At 38.8% G+C, this 23160-nt stretch overlaps 1 protein-coding gene across 10 annotated transcripts in view; it reads right to left on the bottom strand.

Moving 5' to 3' along the window:
• kcnab2a (potassium voltage-gated channel subfamily A regulatory beta subunit 2a) overlaps positions 1–23160 on the bottom strand; it is a 126098-nt gene that overhangs the window by 79182 nt on the left and 23756 nt on the right. For 6 of the 10 annotated variants that reach the window (XM_055659313.1, XM_055659319.1, XM_055659320.1 and 3 more), the window contains exon 2: positions 20870–20927. The exons of the other annotated variants lie outside the window; for them this stretch is intronic. The gene's annotated coding sequence lies outside the window, so the exon portion shown is untranslated. The remainder of the gene's footprint in view (positions 1–20869; positions 20928–23160) is intronic. 10 annotated transcript variants of the gene reach the window in all.

Below are 23160 nucleotides of genomic sequence, written 5' to 3'. Positions count from 1 at the left end.
TATCCACACCCATCCCTCTGATCAGCACTGGGCCCATAGCCATCTATACCATGGTGATTCAAGTTTTGGTACAGAAAAAGAGGTAGGTCTTTCAACCCACTGACCACACTGACCAACAACCATGTATTTATACGAATCCCAGAATTTATTCTCCCCTCATTCTTAATAATGTTAAAGTATCAAACAATGAAAAAGGGTTAATCCCCTCCCCATTACTCCAAATCTGGTTGAGGTGAGCAAGATTGAGGTGAGGTGGTCAGTTTTATACTGCCATCATAGAGTCTGTCCTCACCTTCCCCATCATGGTCTGGTTTGGCTCAGCCACCACGCATGACATCCGGAGGTTACAGCGCATCGTTCGATCAGTCAAGAAGGCTGCAACCTTCCCCCCCCCCCCCCCCCCCCCTATTGACGAACTACACACTGCAAGGGCCAGGAGGAGAGCGGGTAAGATCATCTCTGACTCCTCTCACCCTGGCCACAAACTCTTTGGAGCACTTCCCGCTGGAAGGAGACTCCGGACTGTCAAAGCCGCCACAGCCAGACATAAAAACGGCTTTTTTTCCACGAGCAGTAGCTCTACTCAACAGCCAAAAGTCTGTAGCCTCCTTTTGCTGTGGTATTTTATTTCATTCTTCACATGTTTAAATTATAATGTTTTATTTTTAATTATCTACTGTATATCGTGTTATTACTTGCGAGCAAAGCAACAAGGCAAATTCCTTGTATGTATACAGATTTGGCTAATGAAATGTATTCAATTCAATACAGCACTGCACTGCAGTCCAAGTGCACAATGCATCTTATTTTAAATCCAAATCTATTGATCTACTGAATTCTTATAAGACATTGTAAATCCTAAAAGCCAAGAAGAATCTAAAGCCTTTAGAAAAGTGTCCTCAACTCTAAAATAACAAAAATTAAAATATTACTGCACCAATGTCTGCAATATTATGGCTGCTAAGAATGGTCCTGCCTCTGCACTGCAGCATTTGACTGCAACTTGCAGAAGTCATTCAAAAATCAGTGAGTTTCCTTAAAACCTCTAGAGAACAATACCACTGCAAAGCCTTTACAATGCATTATGAAGGCTATAGCTATGTAATTCTTTAGTTCATAATGCTTGATAACAAATCGGATTCATACTGCAAGGCAAAACTGAAAGATGACTTAATGCAGGTCTCGGCTTCAAAAAGATTGACATGACACCAATTCGCTTTTAAGCTATAACATAATACATTACACTAAAGAATCTTATATTCATAATATAAATTTCAGCTAGCCTGCTAAATTAGAAAATGTGTAATACATGCAGTACATACGTATTTATTGCTTGCAAAATAAGCATGCAGAGTATTTTGGTGAAGAATTCCACTGCAGTGGCTTATGTGATCCAGCTACTAGCTGTCCTGTAGAGGGTGTTAGAGGAAAGCTTACAGATACAGAATTATATTTGTATTTTACTTATTTCAAATCACTGATGAACTATTCTTACAAGTGCATCTTAATTCAACAACAAGCCCATATAAATAGCTATCAGCATAACTTATTTGGCTTATTAATGTCTTATTTAAAATTTGACCTATAAATATCTTATTTTGAAATAGTGTGAAAATTAACTTAGTATAAAAAATTGAAAGGCAATTTTACGAATAACATATAGTGAATGATGGAGAGTTAAACAGCTAGCAGGACTGGACAGCTCCAGGAATATCCCAACACTTATTGACACTCAATTGCTTGGTTCATCAAACAAAGCCAAAACTGATGATTTTGAAACCATCCCGAGTAAAAAATGCCAAATGGAAGATCCTTCTCAGTTACCACCCATTTATCAATGGAGTAACTCAAGCACTGTTTTTTTTAGAAATCCTAATGTTTCGTCATCTGGTTTACCGAGTGCCGATTCACATGCTTTCCACCAATCACCAGATGCCTGGTGGCCATAATATCTTTAAACTCATCTGGTTTCAGTTTGCCTTATACCTTCAAAATTACAGTTATCTTACCCACGTGCCCTTTAAAGGTACCAATTTCAAAGGAAAATATGTGTATTATATATTTTTTAATCAATTAAAGTGCGATGAGGTATTCGCAGAATGAGGTCCAATAGTTTGAAATTCTGTTCCAACCCAGATTAACAGAGTTTTACTGTACTAGTTCAGTAACTTAACTAATCTCCACCAACGTACCCTGTGGATGCAATATGGCTTAGTACGCGTTCCCTGGAATGATGCTAGGGCTTAGATGTTCAACAACTTCACCTCTATAGGCAATGGAGTCCAGGAATAGCCTATTCTAACTGACATTAAATAATGTCACATTTCATATCCCTCTTTAATCAGACAACACATTGATTCTCAACACTGGTGTCCAGCAAGGATGCTTTCCCTGTCCCCGACTACATTCCCCATATACTCATCACTGTGGCCAAATTTGTCTCTAACGCCATCTACAGGTTTGTAGATGACACCACAGTGCCAGGCCGAAGTGTGAACAATGACGAGACAGAGTACAGAAGGAGAGAGAGAACTTAGTAACATGATGTCAGGACAATAACTAATGTCAGCAAGATGAAGGAGCTAGTTATTGTCCAGGAAGCATGGTGGAGTACATGCCCCAATCACCATCAATGGTGCAGGAGTGGAAATGGTTGAGAGGTTCAAGTTCTTTGGTGTTAATATTACCAATGATATGTATTAGACCAACCACATTGATACAATAGCAAAGGCAGCTCACCAACACCACTACTTCCTGAGGAGACTGAGGAAATTTGGCATGTCGCCAATAGCTTACAAATTTCCACAGATGCACCACGGAAAACATACTGTCGGGTTGCATCACAGCTTGGTTTGGGAACAGCTCTGCCCAAGACTGCAGATAGTTGTAGATGTAGCCCAGTCCCCTTGGTCTCACACAGACCAGACAGCCCATCACTGACAGGTAAACTTCACGATTGCTGGGCCCGTTGAAAAGGTAAAGCCTCCAATGATATGTATTAGACCAACCAAATACAATTAAAGGACTAATCCTATCCTGAGTCATGTCGCCAATTCTTCAAATTTCCACAGATGCTGCCATCACGCTTGGTTTGGGAACAGGCCCAGATGCTTGTAGATGTGCTAGTCCATCACACCAGAACACTGACACTCAAGAACACCAAAATAATTAAAGACTCCTATCCCAGTCCCTCTTCTCCCTATGCCAGCCTTAGAAGGTACGAAGCTTGAATGTCCGCACCCATAGACTAGAACACCTTCTCTACTGTTCCGATTCATTGTCCTTCCTCTAGGATACCAATTCACCTGGACATTTTGGACTTGGACTTTGTCCATGGAACAAACGCGCTACAATGTTGAGAACTATATTCTGCACCCTGTATCTTCCCCTTTCTTCTATCTATTGTATTTGAGTTTGACTTCATTGTATTTACGATCTGTTTAATAGCATGCAACACAAAGCTTTTCACTGTACTTTGGTACGCAAAACCTAAACCTAAGTACGACATATGAGTGTGGGCTCCTGAAAGACTGTTCAGGCCCTCTTCCATTGTTCCTCCTTCAGATCCTCTGGATGTCATGTTTACCTGGAGGTCCAGCAGACAAACTAACATTCCTATTAATGTAACAAAAATAGGCTACTTAAATTATCATGCTCACTCAAACCTGCTCCAGGTTTTACAACTGCAATCTTCAGCCACATTGATGCAATGAGTCCAAGTTGACTCATAATTGACCTAAATGCAGTGGGTATTCCTTTTAAATAACAATGGTGCAATACATTGTCATGGCTCCCTTTCTTGTAAATGGTCCTCAATGGATATTAAGTACATTTTTAGAGATTGAGAGCGACACAGCGGTAGAGTTGCTGCCTTACAGCGCCGACACCCGGGTTTGATCCTGACTACGGATGCTGTCTGTACGGAGTTTGGGTTTTCTCTGAGTGCTCTGGTTTCATCTCACACTCCAAAGACGTACAGGTTTGTGGATTAAATGGCTTTGGTAATATTGTAAATTGTCCCTTGTGTGTGGGATCGTGCTAGTGTCCGGGGTGATCGCTGGTCGGCACAGACTAGGTGGACCAAAGGGCCTGTTTCTACACCGTATCTCTAAAAGTAAAAAGTAAAAAAATGCAAGTGGATGTACGTCACCGGTGCCCTGTCGATATACGTCATCAGTGATAGTTCTACAAGCTCTGTGCGTTGGTACAGTGAAAACACAGGAGCACACAATTGGAAGTCCTGTATAGTATGCACAATTTAATGTTACAAAAATCGTATGGTCCATTAAACATCTGCTTAGGTCACAGAATTTCTAGGTCAGAATCAAATTAAGGGATGAAAAATAGATGCAGGAGGAACTCTTTTTAAAACAACGAAATGGTGGTAAACAGTGGGAATAACATTGGCAGATGAATGAAATGAGTTGCATGGAGAAATTAGATAAGGTCAGGTCAACAAACAGGATTCAAGACTATTAGCAATGCCACAAAGGGATATTGTGGATACTTAGAGTAAATCTTTCGCTATGCTGCAGCAAAGGTTATTGCTGAAAATAAAAGCTCATGGTATAGGACATATGTTGTTGGAGACAGAAAATTGGCAGCCTAAAAAAAGTAACATAAATGAGTATCTTTCAGAAAGCAAGACGTATTGAATGACATGCTACAAGGGAATGTCACTGTGCTCTTAACTTTTATAATTTATATCAATGAATTAAATAAAGGAACTGAAGGTATAATCATAAATGTGTTGCTGACACAAAGGCAAGTGGGAAAGTTGCTTCCACCCTCTTCTGGTCACTTGTACATTGTCCATTTCAATGACTCCTCTTGATTTTCCCTCCTGTTCACCACAGTAGTTCAAGTGTTCAATTGCAGCATTCTCACCTCTGAAGGCCATTGATGCTGAAGTTATTTTCATGCAAATTTTATTTTCTCAGAGAGACCAAACCTAGCCTTCAAAAGTGGACATGAGAGAAAATGTTAAATGAAATAACTAGTGGAAGGGGTTTGCATGAGATAGCTGACAACTAGCCAAAACACATGGGGCCGAATAGTCTCCCATGTTAAATGAATAGCACAAGTGGCTCCAAGCATGGGTCTGTGATTCAGCCAAGATCCCATCATCTATCTCTGCTGTGCACAGCTGCAATAAATAATGACATCTGAAATATACAGAGCATTAAACAACTCAAGACAGGCAGATGCAGAGAGAAACACATCTGTATCCCAATGGGAACCTTTAATTTATATCTAACTGCAGAGGTAATGAGGAGTTTTACTGGAGGTTACAAATGAAGATTGTAAGTTACATATCATTGCTCCACTTTCTGTTGCTATTGCAGCAATGAAGCATTTGAGTACATTGGTAATATCATTAGCTATGCAAATTACACCAGAAAAACATGCTAAGGACAGTCACATCCAGAAGTGCCAGGCTCAGTTTCCCAATGGGCATGATATAAATCAGAAATGCTCCCAATTGTTAAAACATGAATAAAACTGTTGTTATGTTGGTTTACACATAAAATCAGTTGCAAATGGATCCAATTTTGAGACAATAGCATTCCCCATTCATTTCCCATTGTGTTTCAGCTGCTTTCTCGCTTTAAAACTTAAATATTTAATGGGAAAAAAAACAACAAATTAGTGAATAAACTACTAACTTTATTTTGAAACAAATGCAACTCAAAGCTGATCTCCCTCTTAGCCTAAATAATGCTCACTGTGAAACTCCACACCAAACAGGGTTACATGATTCAAAAGCCGCCTTGCCGCTAAGAGATTCTATCATTGCAAATTTAGCAACAGCTAGTGAAACATTTTATTTATATTTACATCAGTCAACATAGACTCTGGATATTATCCTTCTAGATATTAACCAAACTTCAATAAATGTTAAGGGCCTTGACCTATGCTTACTATTATTTCTGCAATTTACCTGAAAGCCAATATCCCTTAGCTAACCTACGCTTGAACCCATAGACCTTGCTTCCAAATTGAGAACAAATTAAAATCATGTTTCACCACCCTGACAACTAGACACTGTTCGGTGACTATAATACTTCTATGTGCAACTGTTATTCATCAGCTCACAATTAAATTGAAATGAAATCACTTTTCCTTTGTTGGAAGGCTTTTATCCTTTGGCAGAGTTCTGTTGTTATTTGACATGCTGTTCAATTTACAGACTAAAGTCGTCCATTCTCAGTTACCGGAAGTGTGATCAAAATGACTTCAGCCAGAGAGGGAAGTTTCGAACTTTGAGGTGGCATGGATAAATACCAATACTGCCACACACGGTTGACTCAAATAAAACCACTGGCATTTTTAATCAAAAAGGTGACAATCTTGTTGAGAGATAATCAATTTCTGATCTGGAAAATTTTGTTTCAGGTAGAAAATATATGGTAGAAAACTCAACACCAATCCTCTAGACATGAAAGTTCTCAACAGTTTTGTGGCATATTGATCGCTGAAATTTCTAAGAGTTTAAGTTGGATCAGGAAACGGTTACATTACTTATTACTTAAAAAGTCAGCTAACATTATTAAAAAAAAGAAACCTTTGTTATACATGGCTGTTTAATCTCGGCAGATACAACATTGGGAGGCAGGTGCTTGTCCAAAACAAAGGGATGTCAAAAGTAAAATCAATAAATCCAATTTGTGCTGTTGAATATGCTGTAATACCCACTCAGTGCTGCTCTGGATAAGACATATATACTATTCTCTTCTCAAGTGAAATGGAAATAAATAATTCATGACAATCTATAATGAGGAGGAAGGCATATTTCAAATTAATCAGGTAAACATCATAAAACTTAACGGAATATCCTGCTAGTACATTAGAAAATACACATCATAACATATTACATTCCAAGTTCCATTTCAGATCAGCTTTTATTTATGTAGACACAACTAATTACTTTCAATAAATAATAAATGCATGGAAAGATCATAATACAATTTGTGTTTCAGTAATTTATTCTCACACAATACAAAAAGAGTTAATCCAACTTTCCAAAAACAAACCGAAACAAAATGGCAGACGTGATTTGTATTGCTGGGCCACGCTGGTTTCTGTCCAGCTGTGTTCCAAAATGTCTTTACTCTCTCTCATTCTCACACAGATGTAAACAAATAAATACATAATTGTTCATAGACCACAATGAATGCAACCAATAGTCTGTCATAGTGTTATGGATGAAATTTGACCAAGCAGGACATACTGTTCAAACTCCTTACAACATTATTTAACAATTACCCTAGTGATACTCAATTAAGCTAACTACCCCCCCCCCCCCCCCCGGGCCTAAAAAATTGTCAATTCTTGAGTGGTCAAGTCAATCACCTGATATGAACCCAATAGAGCATGAATTTTTATGCTGAAGAGAAAACTGAAGGGGACTAGCCACCAAAACAAGCATAATATAAAGATGGCTGGAATACAGGCCTGGTAGAGCATCACCAGTGAAGACAACTGGTTATGTCCATGAGTCGTAGACTTCAAGCAGCCATTGCATGCCATTGCATGCAAAGCCATTGCATGCAAAGGATAGTTGAGGCCAGTTCATTGGCTATATTTAAGAGGCAGTTAGATGTGGCCCTTGTGGCTAAAGGGATCAGGGGGTATGGAGTGAAGGCAGGAACAGGATACTGAGTTGGATGATCAGCCATGATCATATTGAATGGTGGTGCAGGCTCGAAGGGCCGAATGGCCTACTCCTGCACCTATTTTCTATTTTTCTATGTTTCTATGATATGAAACAAAATACTAAACATGACTACTTTCATTTACATGACATTGCTGTGTCCCAAACATTATGGTACCCTGAAATGGGGGGGGACTATGTATAAACCCTGCTGTAATTTCTACATGGTGAAACCAAAATGTATAAAAATGGCCTTTATTAAAATCTGACAATGTGCACTTTAACCACATGTGCTTTTTGTTATATTACAAATCTCAAATTGTGGAATACAGAGGCGAATAAATGAATAATGGGTCTTTGTCCCAAACATTATGAAGAGCACTGTAAATTAAGCAGCATGCCAGATAACAAAGGGCACACACAGAATTTTTTTAAACCCTTACAAAAACAAGTTAGAGGGTAAAAAATAATGCACTTAAGGAAACAAACTATAAAATGCACTTAAATTCTAGCTAAGTGCTTGCAACTCCTGGGGACTAATTGTTGTCATTTCTATTTTGCATTATTATTTCACACATATAGTCAGTAATAATAAATATCCTATATTCACTAACCATTAAGAGCATTTTCAAACAATGATCTACCACACATTCTATTGTTTAATTCCTTGGAGCATTTAACAGTCGGAAATTAACCATGTATATGTGCATTTTACAGTGAAAGAACCCTAACCACACAAAATTCAAGCGATTGCTATAAAGCTTGAAATGGGTTAACAAAATGCACCAAATGTAATTTCTATCATTATTTCCCTTAAATATTACAGTTCTTTTACACATGTCCACATCAGCAATGCATCTTTACTTTTGGAAAAACACCTCCGATTGGCTATCTCCCAGGATTTTACTGCATTCATAGTGAAGTAAATTATTTATAGCAACATCTGCAGAGCTCAGAAAAACTCTGATGCACTGCGGATGCTGTATAAACTAAATTCACACGTATACCCTATTACACACTCATTCTTAATTTATTCCTTTGAATCATTTCCCCTTTTTATTCTCCGTTGTATTATTGTCAAACCGAGAAAAAATAGAACGAAAATAAACTCCTCACGTTATAAAATGCCCAGTGTCAGCAAAAAAATCTAGCCAAGAATACCACGGCTGAATAGTAAAGCTTCCTTTTTTCTACCCAAATGGTCGACTCAGTTCCCACATTAATAAAATATATATTTCTTTCTCCACTCCCGACAGCCATCAACCCCCACATTATCGTTGTTCAGATTAGAGAAATTCGCACTCAGAATTCACAAATCATCACCTAAATATCCTAGATATCAAATAAGATTTCATTGAACAGAATTTGTGGGAATAAATGAACACAAAATGCAAAAGAAACAAATGTTGTAAATTTTCATTTTTAGCTACTCAATACTGTGGAGTGCTAAGATTTGGATTTGATGTCAGTGCAGTTAGGTTGGTCGCATTGAGCCGAATCCCTCCTCTCCTCACTCACTCCCCCCAGATCCAGGACTTGACTGGCAGTCAGGGCCGAGTCATCGCCCAGCCCAGTGCCAGGAAGTGTGAGCAGACGTCTCCACTCTTCATCTGCCGGACGCTTTCTCTCCCGCGCTGTATTGTGGGGAGCTGCAGTAGCCATGGTCACTTTCTTTAAATAATCCCTCGGCCTTTACTCCGCTGTCATCAAGTCACCGTGCTTTAATCCATGAACACCCCGAACTCCTCCATACCACCTCTAATTAACTCCGATCCCTGAATGGCAGTGCAGGCTCGAAGGACCGAATGGCCTCCTCCTGCACCTATTTTCTATGTCTATCCCATCCCTTTCCGAATACCACTTCCCAATCCACAAGTCAGTCATAGAAAGTGTGAAGAGCGCTCCAACCCCGCACTCGTTGGTTCACATGTCCTCGAACTGGAAAGGACATGGCAGAGGAGAATTCGGTTATGACTGCCAACCCAATCGATGTGGTGATATCGTATCTACATCCAAATTTAGCCTGAGCGACTAAAAATAATAACATAAAATAATCTGCTGTTTCTTTCACACGAGCCTTGTATACCAACCAACTCTAACCTTGGCCTCCTCTGTTACTTAACTGTAGTGGGTCACTTTATCATTGCCGATAAAAATAGTTTAATATGAGAGAAACATGTCGTGTCGGATTGCATCTCCCCCTACAATACTGGATTCGATGAGGAAAAAAAATGGGCTATTTTAAAGAAAATCATGAAACGGAGAGGCTAGAACCGATAGATCCTAAGGAATTTGACAGGACAGATGTTGAGATATTTCCGGCATCAGGGGAGTCATGAACAATGAGTTGCAATACAAGGGCTGATCATTTAAACTCAGGTGTGTAGAAACATCTCTCAGAAGGCAATGAATCTTTGGAATTTTCTGCACACGAATGCGATGGGGAGGACAGATCAATGGAAATATGGAAGATAGATTTGGATAAATATTTCAAAGATCAAGGAAATAAGGCTTATGGAGAGCTGGCACAGAGGAGGTGGCAGCCAGTAGAATAGATAAGCTACAATCACATTGAACAGCGGAGATGCAAAAGTATCTGGAATCTTGAGCAAATAAAGTGTTGGAAGAATTCAGCAGGTCAGGCAATATCTATGGAGGGAAATATGCAGGCAACATTTTGAGTCGGGACCCTTCGTCGTTTGTCCATCTCCCTCCACAGATGCTGCCTGACCCACTGAGTTCTTCCAACATTTTGTGTATTGTTTTTGAATACCAGGGCAGGCTTGGTGATTTGGGTGGATTTTCCCTGCTCCTATTTTCTTATGTTGTTGCACAGGAAGAAGTGACTGTATGCAGCCGAATTGAGGAAGTACTGTAGGTGACATGCAGACTGGTCATTATGGGAAATGTCAAGAGGGAGTGCCCCAATAATGTGCACAGAACACCTTTTCATCCCATCACGTCAGAAACCTGACAAGTGAGGATTCACCAAGTCCAGAAATGGAAAATGGACCAAAGCAGGTGAGTTTTGTCCCATCTGCTTTGATGGGGCCAAACAACAGGGAATATCTTTGCAACAGTGACTTTAATTCTGTATGATTTAGGATAGTTATTGAGAAACAGAAAAGCTCTACAAAGCCAAGAAAGCAGGTTCTGAGTTGGCAAATAGGACATGGCAAAATAAAATGGACTACGTAACTAATAAATATTAATAAAGTACATATGATCAAATATTTAAGCTGTTCAGTTCCAAAATAATACTTGCCACTGCAAAATGTGCACTAAACACGAGTGACACACCACAATGACAAAAAACATAAGGAGAAACACAAGCAAGGAAAATGGATGCATAAATATCTGAACAAGACAGTGATGCAAAGAATAATACAAAATAATAAACTATAAAGCAAAGAGCAATATAATGGAAAGCTGGAGTGGGAATAAGCTGTCAAATGTAGGCCAAGGGAAACTTAGACAGCAAACAGAATGATAGATACATCAACTGCTTTAGTAATAACCAGGGAGCCAGACAGACCGATCATTTTGAAGTGATATTGGAAGATAGAAATACCAACAATATGGTAATTGAATAATAAGTGTGACCTCCTGATTATTTCCCATATTTCCTCTTTTAATTTTAGAAATACTAACTAATTTACAATGAAAAGAAAAATACTAATCACACACGGATACATCCCTGGTTCAGAGAGATTGCAATAATACATTTTGTAAAAGTCTCAGAAAGAGATGGTTGAGCTATTGAAATGTAACAATTCACCTGAAAAAGTATAATGCCAGTAGATTGGCTGACAGTGATATTAAACCTAAATTTGAAGGCAATAGAACTTAGTGCCCTCCATAATGTTTGGGACAAAGACCCATCATTTATTTATTTGCCTCTGTACTCCACAATTTGAATTGTAATAGAAAAAAAAATCACATGTGGTTAAAGTGCACATTGTCAGATTTTAATAAAGGCCATTTTTATGCATTTTGGTTTCACCATGTAGAAATTACAGTAGTGTTTATACATAGTCCCCCACATTTCAGGGCGGCATAATGTTTGGGATACAGCAATCTCATGTAAATGAAAGTAGTCATGTTTAGTATTTTGTGACATATCCTTTGCATGCAATGACTGCTTGAAGTCTGTGATTCATGGACATTACCAGTTGCTGGGTGTCTTCTCTGGTGATGCTCTGCCAGGCCTGTATTGCAGCCATCTTTAGCTTATGCTTGTTTGCTTCAGTTTTCCCTTCAGAATATAAAATACATGCTCAATTGGGTCCATATCGGGTGATCGACGACCACTAAAGAATTGACCATTTTTTAGCTTTGATAAACTCCTTTGTTGCTTTAGCATTTGTTTGAACTTGAACAGATAGGATGTGTCTGTACACTATAGAATTCATTATGCTACTACCATCAGCAGCGTATCATCAATTAAGATAAGTGAGCCAATATCTTCAGCAGCCACACATGACTATGCCATAACACCCCCACCACCGTGTTTCACAGATAAGGTGGTATGCTTTGGATCTTGGGCAGTTCCTTCTCTCCTCTATACTTTGCTCTTGCCATCACTCTGATACAAGTTAATCTTCGTCTCATCTGCCCACAAGACCTTTTTCCAGAACTGTGGTTGCTCTTTTAAGTACTTTTGGCAAACTGTAACCCGGCCATCCTATTTTTGCGGTTAACCAGTGGTTTGCATCATGCAGTGTAGCCTCTGTATTTCTGTTCATGAAGTCTTCTGTGGACAGTGGTCATTGACAAATCCTCACCTGACTCCTGAAGAGTGTTTATCTGTCGGACAGGTGTTTGGGGATTTTTCTTTATTATAGAGAGAATTCTTCTGTCATCAGCTGTGGAGGTCTTCCTTGGCCTGCCAGTCCCCTTGCGATTAGTAAGCTCTCTTTCTTCTTAATGATGTTCCAAACATTTGATTTTAGTAATCCTAAGGTTTGGCTGATGTCTCTAACAGTTTTATTCTTGTTTCTCAGTCTCATAATGGCTTCTTTGACTTTCATTGGCACAACTTTGGTCCTTCTTCTTCTTGCATATGGCGTGCACAGCCTAAAGTTGTAAGACAACTTGTTCTGTTTGATCTTCTGTTTGTGCACGCCAGGTTGATTGCATTCGTCGAAACAGGGTGGACCACGTGAAAGTTGCAATCTCCCACCCCAACTTTGGTCCTCATGTTGATAAACAGCAATAAATGTTTCCAAAGATGGTGGAAAGACTGGGGGAAAGACTAGGTGCTGAGAGCTCTCTTATACCTGCATTGAGGCAATTAAACACACCTGACCAATTACAAACACCTGTGAAGCCATGTGTCCCAAACATTATGGTGCCCTGAAATTGGGGTCTATGTATAAACACAGCTGTAATTTCTACATGGTGAAACCAAAATGTATAAAAATGGCCTTTAATAAAATCTGACAATGTGCACTTTAACCACTTGTAATTTTTTCTATTACAAATCTCAAATTGTGGAGTACAGAGACAAATAAATAAATGATGGATTTTTGTAACACACATTATGGAGGGCACTGTATCTGGGAAATAGAACTAAATTAATATTATAACTAGTTTATCAGATCAAAACATTGCAGTCCTGCCAATATCCATTAGTGAATGGTGGACAATGATGAACCAACAGAAGGCAAGAGCTCAGAGAATATCTCCATCCTCAAAGATGGCCATCTAACATTTAAGTACCAAAGACAAAGCTATAGTATTTAGACAAATCTTCAGTCAGAATTGCCCCGTGAAAGATTCATATCAGCCTTACTTATAAACCTATCAATTTTGCTAAAAATAAACATTCAATTTAGTAGTGAGAAATAGGCATCATGCTCTTTACAGGCTTTGTGGACCGAAGAGATTTTTTTTTGCTGTACTCTATGTTCTATAGAATTACAAAAATTGACAAAAAATGCAAGTTTTTCCAGTTTCAACTAATCATTTCACACTCTCTATTCAGAGAATTATTTCAATATTGAAGCAAAAGCAAAAGGACAATCCTTCATTTCTTGCAGTCCAAGTCAAATAAACTTTTAGTTCAGTAATACAAGAAATTAATCCAGGCACTAAACTTGTCCTTCAGAATTAAGAGTTTTATTTCTTAATCAGCATTAACACCAATTTTCACTTCCCACCTCAGTTCTCTGAAACGGGGCAACAGGTTTACCAAAATACAACATCAAATCGGGGTCACCTTAAACCATATCAATGCATTATTTGCTCGCTACAGATTTAAGCAGAAACAAAAGACATACAAGACAGATCACTGAAATTAATTGATTTAGAAAAAGTGCACTGCAGGTGGCCCCCATGATACGGCATTTAGTTTATGAAAATTCATCCTTACGCAATTCATAAATTACCACCCAAAGATTTGAAGAATGGAATAAAATTTGCTCTTATGTGTTTTATAAAGGCAAAAAATAGATAAAGACAGAATGCAAAAGAAATAATAACTTTTGTCAATTTTTATTTTTTATCAACTCAGTAATGTGCGGCAATAAAATTAGGCGATGATTTGCACCACCCTTGTCCATCGAGTCTAACGATGGCATCAGCTGTGAAACAACTGTAGTAGGTCACTGTCATCACCGATAAAATGGCTTAACATGAGAAAAAATATCCTGCAGGAATGCCTTTCAATTACCCATGGGATTCAATGAGAAAAGGGACTCGCATTCTGAAAGAAAATTGTAACATGCACGTTTTCTTGCAAATACAACTCTTTCGTAATGCAGAAGTCACCTGTATCACAGAAGGAAATCAAATCCCCACAATAGGTTTTGTCACCCTTCACTACATTAGGTTTATGTTGTTATTAAGTGAGCCACTAAAATAATGCTCTGGCTAATATTCCAAATTCATAACTTTAACTGATGGCTGCTAATACCACCCCCTGACAGCTTGTTTTGATCTTATAGCGAGTTAAAAACATATCAACCGCCTGCGTTCAAGCAGCAACCAAATGTTACTCATGTGGAAATGCACATGTGGAAGTCAGGTGGGGATACGCTCTGACGCAGTTGTGATGCACACCAAGATCAAATTGTCTGACAATATACAATACATAATCTCATCCATGAATAACCAGCACCAGTGGAAGAAAAGCAGCAGTCAATACTTACACAAAGCATTTCATAGTGAAAGAATAAAAATATCTGAGTGAATTTTACCACTGTAATTCTCTTTTGTTGCATTACATTCTTAAAGCATGCAGTTCCTTTCTATCTTTAGACATCAAACCAATATTTTTTGCTTCTTTCTATGATTTATTCTTTTGAACAAAATTCAATTTACACGTCATAGTAGGTGAAAATTTGTTGCTTCTTTTGTAACATGTTTCACTACTCCCATTCTCAAACACTTTTTAAAAATATTTCATAAATGTTTTTGTATCTTCCCAAAGCAATGGACTGACATCCAAGGAAGGATTGTTTTGTTGATCTACCATCATCTATGGAAAGTGAACAATGAAGATCATGGAATAGTAGGAAATTAACCAGAAATACAAATCTTGAGACTGAGTTGCACGGAGCTCATTGTGATTAATTAAGCACAAAAATGGAGTCACTGCTTGAACAAAGTAGAAGAGTAGTTAAGGTTGATACAAGAAATCTAGATGAATCATTATTGGTTTCGTGCTCCAGCACCACCCCAGGGGAGAGGGAGAGAAATAGAAATTCCAATTACAAGGGATAGTCGTGGAACAAGTAGTCATGTCAAAGCTAATCTTTCTGCACGGGTAGTTCTGCTGTATCGCGCTAGTTGCATCATCAAGAAACCATGTGTTAAAGGAAATCTTGTTATAAAAAAATTGTATCAATGGGAAAGGGGGAGCTCGGGGCATACTCACTATAACAACGTCATTTTCCTGCAGGATTTTCAAAAAAGAAAGTTTTTTTTAAATAGCTACAAGTTTATTTTTAATACTGCAAGCTAAGTGTACTAAAGGCTATAGATCACATTGTTTAAATCAAGCGCCATTGCCCAAATGTCAAAGTAGCGACTGCTTGTCAATTTCTCTGGCCACCCAGAGAAAACTAGCAGACGTGTTTCAAAGAAAATGGTGTCCGATTACTGTAGAGAGGTCACATGTTCTACCAACATTGATGTCTTCCCCCCCCCCACCGCCCCCCCCCCCCAGACAGCTTTTTTTCTCTGCTTGTCAATTTGCAAAATAACTTTTAAATGATTCACTTGTTCCTGATCGAAATCACGTTATAACCAATTCAGTCAAAATAATAGAAATAATGCTCCTAAATTCATCATCACGTTGTTTCCAATTCCCGTTATGGAAGCACGCGTTATAGCAGAACAACCTGTATTTTTCATGAAGCGATCTCATGCCTTGGCTTATTTAAGAAACTGTAATGTGATAGATCATATCGAAGGTTGCCAGAGAATCCCTCAGAAACTTTATTCAGTTTTCACATTTCTTTATCCTGCTGTTAATCTATCCACTTTTTTTATTGTCAAGTAATTCATAATTTTGTTCCCGTTATCCTAGTACAAGATGAAGCCAAGTATGTATACTGGCCCCAACACACTTGGCTTAATCTTGTGCAAACATATTTACCAGAATAATAACCTTGTACGTAGATTACAATTTTAAAAAAATCAAATAAACTGAAGGAAAATACAAACGTTTATCATGATAAAACCTGCCATTTACAGTAACATACAAAAGCCCCTCCTGAAATTATCAGTAATGTTGTAAGCACAATTGTTCATCAAATCTCAAGGTCAATATTTAATAATAAACTTTATAATGATAATTGACTAAATGATGTAATAATTGCAATTTATATTTAAATTTTCAAATATAATTTGCAATTATCATATTTTGTAATATAATGATATATCAAGATTGACTTAATTTCATGCCAAAACCTTCCCCTAGCATCTCATATCGGTTTTTTAATTTGAATCACATCAACCGATCTCCACTAATACTTGAAGGACAGGGCAGAGATGTAAACAGTCTTGCACATAAGACATTTAATAATGGATGAAAATAGATTCTTAATAAACTAAGAGGAAACTCTGACTTATTAATCACTGTTGTCCTTGTAACAATTACATTGATTTGTTTCAAATGCATTTTTGGTGGAAGGGTGGAAACTTTGAATGGCCCCAGATGATTGCTCATATTAGAGTGGAAGAATCAGGAAACCTCAAGTTTTCCTATTGGAATTTATGACCATGCAAATGTAATTTTCTCAAACAATGCGCTTGACTTCCATAGTTTCGTTTTTTAAAACTAGTAAGGGCCAATGTCAACTGTGGCTTATCTCATAGTATTTTGTTCAGTTTAGAGTTACAGCGCGGAAACAGGCCCTTTGGCCCACTGAGTCTGTGGCGACCATCGATCCCCGCACACTAACGCTATCCTGCACACACTAGGGGCAATTTACAATTAACAGAGTGATGTGAAAAACTGTAGCCATTTAGTCAACAGTTAGCTGAAGGCAAACCAAAATATTTTCCAGCTTACCTAATTCAGAACCAAATTCTGGCAACAGGATTTCAAAGGGACAAGGCAATGTAGAAGCTTGCATTGTAACAACAGCAGTTTTCTGAAAGATTCCAAGATTTCCACTGACATAATGCTGACATATGGCTTTTTGAAAATCTATTTGCTATCAGCACTGATTCAGCACCATGGTCTATACAAATGCAACTCATTGATCTCCAGATAAACAATGCTTTAAAAGACAAGTACAATAAAGGTGATTTAATTGGATTCTACAAGCACAATTTTCACATCTCGAAAAAGATATGCAGGTCTCCATTACTATGTTCAGCAGTATGTACATTGGTGAACAGATTTTTGTTTAAAACGGGTGGGGATTGCCAAATGAAGGTGCAGATCAGGACAATCTACGAATAATCTGCATATTGGAGCACATACGTTGATGTTTCCAATATGATTGCAGACACTTGGTCACTTGGTCAGTGTGAAGTCAGTTCTTAAATCACTTTGCGGCTTTCAGAGAATAATTCCTTCATCTGATCTGAGAGGATGTTTACCAATTTTCCTGCAGTAAAACAGCTTGGAAGCTTCAGTCCCATGCCATGAGCTTTTATGTTTGGCACATAATTACACATCAGATAACTCATGGGAAAGTCACCAATCCCTCTTTATCCTTCAGGTTACATTTTCAAAGAACATCAATAAATTGGTGAATAGAAAATCATTTTTGACAAAATCTTGCTGAATTTGTTTGATTATTATGACTTCTTCGCCGTGCCGTGGTATAGAATATAGAACATTACAGCACAGGAATGGGGCCCTTTCGCCCACACTGTTTGTGCCGAACATGGTGCCAAGTTAAACTGTTCTCATCTGCCAGTATACAATCTATATTCCTTTATTCCTTGCACTTCCATAAGCCTATCTAACAGCCTCTTAAATGCCACTATTGTATATGCCTCCACCAGCAATGCATTCCAGTCCCCACCACTGTGCGAAAAACCTGCCCTGCACATCTCCATTATTATAAAACTCTCTGTGGCTGTGTGTTTGTGTGTGTCAATCTGGTTAGTTTTCCTATTTTCTTCCAAATGATAGATCACAGCCTTCCCATTTTCACACATTCTACTCGCATTTTTCTCTTCGAGGCGATAAACACCTTCCAGTCACATTCCCACCTATATTTTTGAAGTTTTTAATCATTTGGTGAACAAATGCTCACTTTGTTAACACTATGATGTTTAAAATATCTATAGAATCTACCTATTCATTTTTGTATTCCGGGCTAGCATGATCTCACATTCTAATATTCCTCAATCATTATTTACTTTAAAAAAATATTCTATCTGTGTTCTTAGCTCCTCCACCTCTTTTACCCCCATGACTGTGCAGCCAAATACAATTCCAATTCAATCTACAAATTTGTAGACACCACCGTTGTGGGCCGGATATCAAATAAAGACGAGACCAAGTACAGGAAGGAGATTGAGAATCTTATGACATGGTGTCAAGACTACAACCTTTCTCTCAAATGTCAGCAAGACAAATGATATAGTAATCAATGTTCGGAAGCAAAGCAGGACACCTACCCTGGCATGCACTGAAGGCGCTGAAGCTTTAAGTTCTCCAGAGTAAATATCATAAGCAACTTGTCCTGGACCACCGATATCGAAGCAATGACCAAGAAAACACACCAACTCCTCTGCTTCCTTAGAAGGCTCAGGAAGTACGGCATGTCCCCAACAACTCTCACCAACATCTACAGATGCGCTTGACGTAGAAAGCATTTAATCAGGATACATCACAGCTTGGTTTTGGAACAGCTCCATCCAACACTGCAAGAAATTGCAGAGAATTGTGGACACCGCCCCGACCATCACACAAACCAACCTTCCTTCCATTGACTCAATTTACACTTCACGCTACCTCGGCAAGGCCACCGACATAATTGAGAAAGAGTCTAACCCCAGTCACTCCCCCTTCTCCCCTCACCCATCAGGCAAGAGGTACAGAAGTGTGAAAATGCACACCTCCAGGTTCTGTTACAGTTTCTTTACAGCTGTTATCAGGCAACTGAACCATCCTATCAACAACTTGAGAGTGGTCCAGAGTTATTAGCTATTTCACTGAAGACTCTCAAACTATCTTTAAATCAGACTTTATCTTGTACTAATTGTTATTCCCTTTATCAAGTACACTATCTGTACACTGTGGATGGCTCAATTGTAATCATGTAGGTATCGTCTTTCCACTGACTGGTTAGCAGGCAAAAAAAGCTTTTCACTGAACCTCGGTACACGTGGCAATGAATGAAACTAAACAAATTTTCTTATCTGCTGCCTGTCTTTGTGCAAATGTGCTTTATCTTTAACTTGTTTAGTTAACCGTGGATGGTGTGCCCTCCCTTTGCAATGGAACGATCCCATTAAATGTCTGCAACTGCATCTCGAATAACCACCCCTTAATCTAATTTGACACTTCCCTTTAGCTAGCATAGCTTTCATTCCCTCGTAATTGCCTTTATTGATGTTTAAAATACTAGTCTTGGTCCCATTCTTCTTTCCCTCAAACTGAATATAAAATGTAATCATATTACGAGCATTGTAGCTCGGGGTGGCTTCATGATGAGCTAAGTAATTAATCCCATCTCACTGCACAATTTCTGTTTAGTATAGCCTATTCGCTGGCTCTTTCCAGAATATGCTGTCCCCGGAAACTATCCTGTAAACACTAACTCTTCACCTGCATTTGCCCATTTGATGTTTTCAGTAAATATAAATTAAAATCCCCAAGGATTGCTAGATTTGACAGGATCCCGTTATTTTTTCTATAATCGCTTAGTCCTGCCTACATCAGACATGCTTTAAGACCATTGGATCCCCCCTTCCCACTCAATTCTTCTCCAGACCAGAGTGAAAATCTGGAACCCTGGCACTGGACATTCAGAGCATTCTGAACATGTGTCTTTTTTTTTGTGCATAGAACAATGTCAATCTCTGAATCCCAAATTTTTGTTTGCACTCTCAGTGGGTTTTTAAGTTAAATTTCTATCTGGTACCATGCCAGTTGAGAATTAATATTTCATTCAGATCCAAATTTTCTGTTTAGTTATTTGCAAGGAGGCAAATCTAAATAGTTAAAAGAACTAGAATTTTAGACTTTTACCATGCCAATATTTTATATTAACCCGTTTTCAATATACACAAGACAATTTTGTACAATTTACAAAATTCCTACAATTTTATCCTGCACAAGATAGGGTACTGTTTTGATTTCCTTCCATATGTTAGGGTATTGTTTGATTTACCTCTACTCTGTTGAGGACAATAGACTTAGTTTAAGAAACCAACGTGCTACAATGCTGAGAACAATTTTCTGCAATGTATCTTCCCCATTGCTCTATCTATTGTATTTGAGTTTAAACTGATTTTATCTATATATGGTATATCTGATCTGATCAGATAACATGCAAAACAAACCCTTTACTATACCTCAATTCATGGGACAATAATGAACCTAAATCCTGAACCTAAACGTACACTTTGACAAATATGATGTTATATATTCCATGTATATAAATGTTAGCTATAGATCACAATAAAGGTCATAGTGTTGAAATTCAGCATAATGTTACAGAGTTAAATTGGGGTTCATTTCAAATAGCATATAAAATGTGAATAGAAAATGATTATGACTAAAAATAAAAAGGAAAATACCGTGTTGCTGACAAACAGATATAAAAATTGCTGGAATTTGCAACGGGCTGGGTAGAATCTGTGGAGAGAGAAAACAAAGTTAACATTCCTGGTTGATGATTTTTCATCAGAACTGGAAAACGTTGAAAACATATCAGGCTTGATACCAATACTGGAGAAGGGAAAGGGGAAAGAGAAAAGAACAAAAAGCTAATGCGGATGAGGGAGGTGCAATTGGATGGAGTGAGGTATGGAGGAGAAATTAGATAAATTACATGAAAATGGAAATAGTGAATACATAAATAGAAAATGTCTGAGGAAATACAAAGATGAGGTGTTTCGTGAGTATATGATTTTGTTGATTTTCCCATCTTTCCCTTTCTCGTCTTTCAGCATTAGAAGTGGACCATTCCATTCATGGCACCCTGGATAACTTCTCAATCATTCCAAAACAACCCTTCCCTTGGCAGGCAATACTTGTCTTTTAACTTCTTCCCTACCCGTTGGGCAGGGCCCACAGACCTTCCTGGCAAACCAATGCAACACGTTCAATTTAGTATACAGCATTTGCTACACACAATGTCATTACAGCATAACTCAGAGATCCCCATTATTTCAAATCAATATTTCAATACTCTGCCCTGCTCCAATTTTGACTTTAGGTCATACACATTTCCAATGAAGTTCAATATTAACTCCTAGAATACCACCTCTTATTTCAATTTGGCACCTCAATTTTCCAGCCTCAAAATTGAGTTCAAGAATATCAGCTCACAATCCTTTCCCACTTTTTCCAGAGGGAAATTGTTGGAAAATGATTTTGCTTATAGCTCATGACACTTACATCCCTGGTTCCATATATTCTTTACTTATCCCATCAACATCCTTATTTTCTTTTGTCACATAATTCTTATTTTACACCCCCAACACATTGTAGATCCACCTGTTCTTTCCTCCCATCCTCTCTTCCATCTCTGTTCCAACTAACCTTTTCCCAGTTCTGATGCAAGACCGGCAACCTAGAATTCAAACACTTTTTTTTCCCCAGAGATACTACAAGACTCATGTTTTTCCAGTAATCTTGTCTTTTTATAACTAAGGGAAATACTTTAGGTCAGTGGTGTTATATACTTTAACCTATGTTTCGTTTTACCATGTTCCTGGTTTCTCCAAATGTTTTCCACAGGAAAGGTAGTTCATTCATGACATGTCGGCAGTTTTATATAATACTAGACCAAGGGGGACCCGTTGGGTCCCATCCCCTCAACGCACGGTTGCGGGGGGAGGAGGAGGTCGGGGGGGGGGGGTGGAGGGGAGGAGGGAGGGGGAGTGGAGGGAGTGGGGAGGAGGAGGGAGGAGGAGGGAGGAGGGGTGGGAGGAGTGAGAGAAAGAGAGCGGACTTGAACTCGGCGAGCAGGCGGACAGGGCCGACTGCGAGCCCACTCCCGCCCTATCTCGAGGGGCAGAAAGGGGGGTTACATAACTCGCAGCTCGTGGAAAACAGTGGCCAGCAGGCTGAGCGTTGAAAACTCTGCGCAGCTGGCCGCAAGGAGCAGAGCCATCAGAAAGATCAAAAAGAGCTTTCAAAAAGACCTCAGATATGTGAACAATTTTAATAAAAAAACTCAAGAAACAATTAATCAAATTTTCAGATGAGGCGATTTTTGAGATCATAAGGTAAATCTCTATCGGAATATGTAAAAATTACACAGTTTGCCCGTTTTCGAGGAGATGTGAATCACAGAAAATCACACAAATACACATACATCCACATCCAAGATCCAGGAGAGGGGAGGAGGGGGGGGGGGGGGAGGGGGGGGGGGGGGGGGGGGGAGAGAGGGGGGAGAGAGGGGGAGAGGGAGGGGGGGAGAGAGAGGTGGGAAGAGGATGAGAGGGGGGAGTGGGGAAGAGGAAGGAGGAAGGGGAGAAGAGGGGGAGGGGGGAAGGCTAAAGTCCCTGATTCTGCAAGAGCAGCTATAATAAAATTGTGCATAATCAATAACCTTTTTTTGAAAGGCTTTTTAAAATTATTTTTAGAAGTTGCCCAACATTCACCAAAATGACACTAGTTCAATTCAAAAATGGAACAGGTAACACATTTCCTTAAAGTCAAATCTTCAGTTATAATGGTGGGGTGGAAGATTGCAACCTTCACGTGGTCCGCCCTGTTTCGACGAATGCATCAACCCGGCGTGCACAATCAAATAGAACAAGTTGTCCTACAAGGTTACACAGAAAAGCTGGAGAAACTCAGCGGGTGCAGCAGCATCTATGGAGCGAAGGAAATAGGCAGACCGTCTGAACCCTTCTTC

Source organism: Leucoraja erinacea, chromosome 30 (genome assembly GCF_028641065.1).
Source record: "Leucoraja erinacea ecotype New England chromosome 30, Leri_hhj_1, whole genome shotgun sequence".
Taxonomy (NCBI): Eukaryota; Metazoa; Chordata; class Chondrichthyes; order Rajiformes; family Rajidae; genus Leucoraja; species Leucoraja erinaceus.
This window is presented reverse-complemented; position numbering and strand designations above follow the sequence as displayed.